The sequence below is a fragment of the Balaenoptera physalus genome (genome assembly GCF_965194825.1).
Source record: "Balaenoptera physalus genome assembly, chromosome: X".
Taxonomy (NCBI): Eukaryota; Metazoa; Chordata; class Mammalia; order Artiodactyla; family Balaenopteridae; genus Balaenoptera; species Balaenoptera physalus.
This window is the reverse complement of record NC_138903.1, coordinates 62507196-62513774: the sequence shown is the minus strand read 5'-3', so window position 1 is coordinate 62513774 and position 6579 is coordinate 62507196.

The following is a 6579-nucleotide window of genomic DNA, read 5'->3' as shown; positions in this document are numbered from 1 at the left end:
AGAAGAATTTGAGAAGGACAGGTGTTAGCTCTTCTCTAAATGTTCGATAGAATTCGCCTGTGAAGCCATTTGGTCCTGGACTTTTGTTTGTTGGAAGATTTTTAATCACAGTTTCAGTTTCAGTGCTTGTGATTGGCCTGTTCATATTTTCTGTTTCTTCCTGGTTCAGTCTTAGAAGGTTGTACCTTTCTAAGAATTTGTCCATTTCTTCCAGGTTGTCCATTTTATTGGCATATAGTTGCTTGTAGTAATCTCTTATGATCCTTTGTATTTCTGCAGTGTCTGTTGTAACTTCTCCTTTTTCGTTTCTAATTTTATTGATTTGAGTCCTCTCTTTTTCTTGATGAATCTGGCTAAAAGTTTATCAATTTTGTTTATCTTCTCATAGAACCAGCTTTTAGTTTTATTGATCTTTGCTATTGTTTTTTTAAATTTCTACTTCATTATTTCTGCTCTGATCTTTATGATTTCTTTCCTTCTACTGACTTTGGGTTTTCTTTGTTCTTCTTTCTCTAGTTGCTTTAGGTGTAAGGTTAGGTTGTTTATCTGAGGTTTTTCTTGTTTCTTGAGGTAGGATTGTATTACTATAAACTTTCCTCTCAGAACTGCTTTTGCTGCAACCCATAGGTTTTGGGTCGTCGTGTTTTCATTGTCATTTGTTTCTAGGTATTGTTTGATTTCCTCTTTGATTTCTTCAGTGATCTCTTGGTAGCATATTGTTTAGCCTCCATGTGTTTGTGTTTTTTACAGTTTTTTTTCCTGTAATTGATTTCTATTCTCATAGCATTGTGGTCAGAAAAGATGCTGGATATGGTTTTAATTTTCTTAAATTTACCAAGGCTTGATTTGTGACCCAAGATGTGATCTATCCTGGAGAATGTTCCGTGTGCACTTGAGAAGAAAGTGCATTCTGCTCCTTTCAGATGGAATGTCCTATAAGTATTGATTAAGTCAATCTGGTCTGATGTGTCATTTAAGGCTTCTGTTTCCTTATTAATTTTCTTTCTGGATGATCTGTCCATTGGTGTAAGTGGAGTATTAAAGTCCCCCACTATTATTGTGTTACTGTTATCTTCCCCTTTCATGGCTGTTTGAATTTGCCTTATGTATTGAGGTGCTCCTTTGTTGGGTGCATAAATATTTACAATTGTTATATCTTCTTCTTGGTTTGATGTCTTTTTTTATAGATATAAATTTATTTATTTATTTTTGGCTGTGTTGCTGTGCGAGCGCTTTCTCTAGTTACGTCGAGTGGGGGCTTATTTATTTTTTGCTGCGTTGCTGTGTGTGGGCTTTCTCTAGTTGCGGCGAACGGGGCTACTCTTCGTTGCAGTGTGCGGGCTTCTCATTGAGGTGGCTTCTCTTGTTGCGGAGCACAGGCTCTAGAGTACAGGCTCAGTAGTTGTGGCGCATGGGCTTAGTTGCTCCGTGGCACGTGGGATCTTCCCGGATCAGGGCTCGAACCTGTGTCCCCTGCATTGGCAGGCAGATTCTTAACCACTGTACCACCAGGGAAGTCCCTTGGCTTGATCTCTTGATCATTTTTTTAAAATTTTATTTATTTATTTATTTATTTTTGGCTGTGTTGGGTCTTCGTTTCTGTGCGAGGGCTTTCTCTAGTTGCGGCAAGTGGGGGCCACTCTTCATCGCGGTGCGCGGGCCTCTCACTATCACGGCCTCTCTTGTTGCGGAGCACAGGCTCCAGACGCGCAGGCTCAGTAGTTGTGGTTCACGGGCCCAGTTGCTCCGCGGCATGTGGGATCTTCCCAGACCAGGGCTCGAACCCGTGTCCCCTGCATTAACAGGCAGATTCTCAACCCCTGTGCCACCAGGGAAACCCTCTTGATCATTTTGTAGTGTCCTTCCTTGTCTCTTGTAATAGTCTTTATTTTAAAGTCTGTTTTGTCTGATATGAGTATTGCTACTCCAACTTTCTTTTGATTTCCATTTGCATGGAATATCTTTTTCCATCCCCTCACTTTCAGTCTGTATGTGCCCCTAGGTCTGAAGTGGGTGTCTTGTAGACAACATATATATGGGTCTTGTTTTTGTATCCATTTAGCCAGTCTGTGTCTTTTGGTTGGAGCACTTAATCTTTTTACATTTAAGGTAATTATCGATATGTACGTTCCTATTACCATTTTCTTAATTGTTTTGGGTTTGTTTTTGTAGGTCTTTTTCTTCTCTTGTGTTTCCTGCCTAGAGAAGTTCTTTTAGCATTTGTTGCAAAGCTGGTCTGGTGGTGCTGAATTCTCTTAGCTTTGGCTTGTCTGTAAGGCTTTTGATTTCTCCATCAAATGTGAATGAGAGCCTTGCTGGGTAGAGTAATATTGGTTGTAGGTTCTTCCCTTTCATCACTTTAAATATATCCTGCCACTCCCTTCTGGCCTGTAGAGTTTTTGCTGAAAGATCAGCTGATAACCTTATGGGGATTCCCTTTTATGTTATTTGTTGTTTTCCCTTGCTACTTTTAATATTTTTTCTTTATACTTAACTTTTTATGGTTTGATTAATATGTGTCTCAGCATGTTTTTCCTTGGGTTTATCCTGTATGGGACTCTCTATGCTTCCTGGACTTGATTGACTGTTTCCTTTCCCATGTTGGGAAGTTTTTGACTATAATCTCTTCAAATATTTTCTCAGGCCCTTTCTCTTTCTCTTCTTCTTCTGGGACCCCTATAATTTAAATGCTGGGGCATTTAATGTTGTCCCAGGGTCTCTGAGACTATCCTCATTTCTTTTTTTTTTTTTCTATCCTCATTTCTTTTCATTCTTTTTTCTTTATTCTTCTCCTCGGCAGTTATTTCCACCATTCTATCTTCCAGCTCATTTGTTTGTTCTTCTGCTTCAGTTATTCTGCTATTGATTCCTTCAGGTGTATTTTTTAAAACTATTTATTTATTTATTTTGGCTCTGCCCGTTCTTAGTTGCTGCATGCAGGATCTTCATTGCAGCATGTGAGATCTTTTGGTTGTGGCATGTGGGCTTCTTAGTTGTGGCATGTGGGCTCTTAGTTGAGGCATGCATGCAGGATCTAGTTCCCCGACCAGGGATTGAACCCAGGCCCCCTGCATTGGGAGTGCAGAGTGTTACCCACTGGACCACCAGGGAAGTCCCCCTTCTAGTGTATTTTTAATTTCAGTTATTGTGTTGTTCATCATTGTTTGTTTGTTCTTTTGTTCTTCTAGGTCCTTGTTAAACGTTTCTTGTATTTTCTCCATTCTATTTCCGATATTTGGGATCATCTTTACTATCATTACTCTGAATTCTTTTTCAGGTAGATTGCCTATTTCCTCTTTATTTATTTGGTCTTGTGGGTTTTTACCTTGCTCCTTGGTCTGCAACATGTTTCTTTGTATTTTCATTTTGTCTGACTTACTGTGTTTGAGGTCTCCTTTCTGCAGGCTGCAGGGTCGTAGTTCCTCTTGCTTCTGGTGTCTGCCCCCAGTGGGTGAGGTTGGTTCAGTGGCTTGTGTAGGCTTCCTGGTGGGAGAGACTGGTGCCTGCATTCTGGTGGGTGGAGCTGGATCTTTTCCCTCTGATGGGCAGGGCGCATCAGGTGGTGTGTTTTGGGGTGTCTGTGAGCTTAGTATGACTTTAGGCATCCTGTCTACTGATGGGTGGGTTTGTGTTCCTGTCTTGCTTGTTTTTTGGCATGGGGCATTCAGCACTGGAGCCTGCACACAGTTGGGTGGAGCTGGGTCTTGGAATTGAGATGGAGACCTCCAGGAGAGCTCAGGAATTCTCTGGCGTTCCAGCATCCTGGACTCAGAGCTCCCACCCCAGAGGCTCAGGCCCAACTCCCGGCCTGGAAACCAAGACGCTGCAAGCCACATGGCTCGGGAAAAAAGGGGAAAAAAAAGAAAAGGAAAAAGAAAGAACGAAGAAAAAAGGGCAGGAAGAAAACAAATGAAAACAAACAGACATACAAAACCCAAGACAAATAGCAAAGGCAAAAACAAGCAAACAGCAACAGCAACAATTAAAAACAAACAAGCAAACAAATGGACAAACAAAACCCCAGACAAATGGTAAAAGCAAAACCAAACAAACAAAAATAAAACAAAACCCAAAGAAACACACACATACAAAATAAGAAACAAAAACATAAAACAGAGAAAACAAAAAAACAAGAGAACAACCAAAGAAAAGAATCCCAAAATGAAATCAAAGAATTAAAAACAAAACTAACAAAAACAAAAAATAAAAAAAAAAAACAAAAGCAGAATTCAAACTGAAGGAAAAAGCAAAGAAAACAAACACACAAAAATGATTAAAAAAAGATAAGAACAAATAGAACAGAGGAAAAAAGATAAAAACAAAATAGAACAAAGGAAAGAAAAAAAGGAAAATCACAGAAGAAAAAAGTATCGTAGAAATAGAAATATAAAAAAATTTAAATACATTAAAAAATTTAAAAACTAAATAAAAACATAATAATAAAAAATAACAGAACAAAACAAAACATTAAAAAATAGTAATAATTATATTTTCTGGGGTCTCAGTTATCAGTGTCCTTGCCCCTACTGTGAGTCACAGCCAACCTCCGCCTCCCCAGGAGGCCCTCTGAAACCTCTAGGTAGGTCTCTGGTCCCGCTGTTGGCACTGTGCGAGCAGCTTAGACTCTGACCTGGCCCAACTCCTGCGTGTAGTAGTCCCCAAACTCCACAGCTCCTAGAGCTAGACCGCTTTCAGTTTTGGGAACACTTGTCCATTCAAAGTCCACAGCTCCTAGAGCTAGACCGATTTCAGTTTTGGGAACACTCGTCCATTCAGATACTCCATAGATGCAGGGTTTACCAAGCAGATTGCGGGGATTTAATCTGTGGTTTGTGCAGCTGCATGGAAAGATTTTTTACCTCTTCCTTAGTTGCCCCACCCTTGGGGCTCAGCTGTGGTTTTAGCCCCATCTCTGGTGTGGGCCACCCACAGGAGGCTGCCCTAGAGCACTCAGGTCTGTCCCTGTGAAGACAGGGCGTGGAGGCGGCACGACTGCCTGGGTCGTGAGGGCCCCGGCGATGACAGGTGTGTGGGAAAGACAGAGGCCACCAGTGCGAGAGGTCCAGCCCTAGTAGGTGCCTTTCTTAGCACTTGGTGGCTGACGTGCAAAGGTCAGCCCTGGTGGGGGCTTTTCCTAGTACCTGGTGGCAGTTGCGAAAAGGCCAGCCCTGGTGGGGGCTTTTCCTAGCACCTGGCAGGGCAGGGGGCTGGCGTGTGGGGAGAGAGAGGCTGCAATGGTGGCTCCCCCCCCATGCGTGACTCAGCAGTGGAGCCTTGCTTCTATGGCAGTCTGGGTTTCCTCCACAAGCATTCCTGTATGCGGATTTCCTCCCTCCCATCCCCTCAGGCTGTCTCCTCACAGCCAACAGCAGTCCTCCCACTGGGTTTGCTCTCAAATCCCCACGTTCCAGCTCTCAGCCTCCGTGTGCACCGGCGGGCACATGTCCCGGTCTGGGGTGCGCAGGGCTGTGGCACAGACCGTCTGTGTAGGTCTCACTCTCTCCTGTCTGCCACAGACTGGCCGTTTCACCCTCCTCTGACAGCCTCAGATGCTCCCCTTCTGTCCCAACGGATTTCCCCATCAGTGAGGGGGCTACCCCAGATGTGGGAGCCTCTCCTTTGCTTCAGCTCTCCCCCAGGGGTGCAGATCCCATCCCACTTCCTCTCCTCTTCTTTTTCCCTTCTTTCTTTTGGCCTACCCGGTTATGCGGGTATCATTCTTGTCCTTTCCGGTGTCCAAGGTCTTCTGCTAGTGTTCAGGCAGTGTTCTGTGAGAATTGTTCCATCTGTAGATGTATTCATTTTTTTTTAACATCTTTATTGGAGTATAATTGTTTTACAATGGTGTGTTCATTTCTGCTTGATAACAAAATGAATCAGTTATACATATACATATGTTCCCATATCTCTTCCCTCTTGCGTCTCCCTCCCTCCCACCCTCCCTATCCCACCCCTCTAGGTGGTCACAAAGCACGAGCTAATCTCCCTGTGCTATCCGGCTGCTTCCCACTAGCTATCTATTTTACATTTGGTAGTATATATAAGTCCATGCCACTCTCTCACTTTGTCCCAGCTTACCTTTCCCCTCCCTATGTCCTCAAGTCCATTCTCTAGTAGGTCTGCGTCTTTATTCCCGTCTTGCCCCTAGGTTCTTCATGACCATTTTTTTTCTTAGATTCCATATATATGTGTTAGCATACGGTATTTGTTTTTCTCTTTCTGACTTACTTCACTCTCTATGACAGACTCTAAGTCCATCCACCTCACTACAAATAACTCAATTTCGTTTCTTTTTATGGCTGAGTAATAATATTCCATTGTATATATGTACCACATCTTCTTTATCCATTCACCTGTTGATGGACACTTAGGTTGCTTCCATGTCCTGGCTATTGTAAATAGAGCTGCAATGAACATTGTGGTACATGACACTTTCTGAATTATGGTTTTCTCAGGGTATATGCCCAGTAGTGGGATTGCTGGGTCATATGGTAGTTCTATTTTTAGTTTTTTAAGGAACCTCCATACTGTTCTCCATAGTGGCTGTATCAATTTACATTCCCACCAACAGTGCAAGAG